The sequence below is a fragment of the Rhagoletis pomonella genome, unplaced genomic scaffold (assembly GCF_013731165.1).
Source record: "Rhagoletis pomonella isolate Grant_MI unplaced genomic scaffold, Rhpom_1.0 Rhpom_scaffold_00597, whole genome shotgun sequence".
NCBI classification, from domain to species: Eukaryota; Metazoa; Arthropoda; class Insecta; order Diptera; family Tephritidae; genus Rhagoletis; species Rhagoletis pomonella.
The window spans coordinates 6,630-8,327 of NW_023459151.1; positions in this window are offsets into that span (position 1 = coordinate 6,630).

The following is a 1,698-nucleotide window of genomic DNA, read 5'->3' on the forward strand; positions in this document are numbered from 1 at the left end:
GACGGGACAGAACTTTGTCTGCCTCGGGAGACCCGCACTACAATAGCCCAACTTCGCTCTGGCTATTGCATCAGGCTCAACAGCTACCTGAGCAGAATCAACGAGGATGTGCCCAACCAATGCCCGGCATGTGGAGAGTCGAGAATCCCACTCAGCTAACGCCCCTGTCCCTATGGACAGCCCCTCTGGAAGTAGCCCCGAACGGGGCTTGTAGCCGCTACAACAACAACAAGAAATATACTTTTGTTCCTTTTCTTTGGCAACACAGAAATGAGAATTCTACGTACTGAGGGTTATAATCCCTAAGCGCGGCCGAAGGCCGCCTACGCAGAAAGGTGTTCTCTGCAAAAGGTGTTCCGCCCCTTTTCTTTGGCAACACAGAAAGGAGAATTCTACGTTGTGAGGGTTATAATCCCTAAGCGCGGCCGAAGGCCGCCTACGCAGAAAGGTGTTCTCTGCAAAAGGTGTTCTGCTCCTTTTCTTTGGCAACACAGAAAGGAGAATTCGGGAAATCTTTAGCTATTTGTACAACGATTTTGGGGGGGGGGGCGGATTGGGAGGAGGCGTGGCTCCCCAAACCCTCCCTAAACGAAAGAGGATGGACGCCCCTTTATGAAAGTAGAATATTGCTATTAAATACAGAATTTCGCGAAAGTGTACACTTAAAACATCACAAATGTATAAAAAGTAACGAATATGTGTTCAGTTGAGTTCATTTACTCCATTTATTTGCGTCAAATTCATCAAAACATAGTGCGAAAAGTGTAAGTGTTTTTTGCGAATAACTCTTTAATGAATTATAAATGTGAATTTCCGGTCTTGGATTATTGTTGTGCGCATTAAAACGCGTCGTTTGATACCCCTTTTGAATTTTTTCATCAATTTTGGCCTCCTTTCGCTAAAGTGCACTTTTACCGTTTTTAGCAACAAAATAATCTATCTTAGGTTGATAAAACTATGGCTGCGTTTCTTTATACATTCCGGATAATCCCATTTCACAGCCGGAATAAACAGAATGCGTTTGAAATATACGTCAACATATCATCAGGAACGTTCTAAAGAATAAATAAACAAAAAAGTTTATTCCAAACATTCAGAATGAATAAAGAAATGCAGCCTATGTGTTTCTTTAATAATTAATAGTGTTTAAAAAGTGAGAACTGGTGATTTTGTGAATTTTTGTCGGGGTAATTGCCCATGCAAAACCACGAAATTTAATTAAAGTTTTTTGTTTATAACTTTTAAATGGTTTATAATATTAGCACTCCCCCTCCGGATTGTTAATAGGGGGACCGAAACGCGTCCCGACTTTTCCGGACCTTTTTTAGCGGTTGTTACCCTATACTAGAGAATTACCGCGCCCACTTATAGTTTTGGGTTGGCTTTCCTTTATGGTCGTTCGTTAAGGGGGCGGTGGGCGAAAGGTAAATGGGCGTCGCACCTCTAACCCACCTTTTTAGAGAGGGAATGAACCGCCATTGACAAAAATGCAACCCCTGACCTCCTAGGTCCCCCATGGTTCCCTGGGGAACCCTTAGAAAAATTGCCAAATATCAACTTTCATTTGGGTTTGTTCGCTTGAAAAATGTTAAATATTCATTTGCACAATACATTTTTATATACACATTTTTATAAAACACCCAGTAACCAAAATAGACATCACTGGCGCGGCAGCCCTAGGTTTACCACACAGAAGGG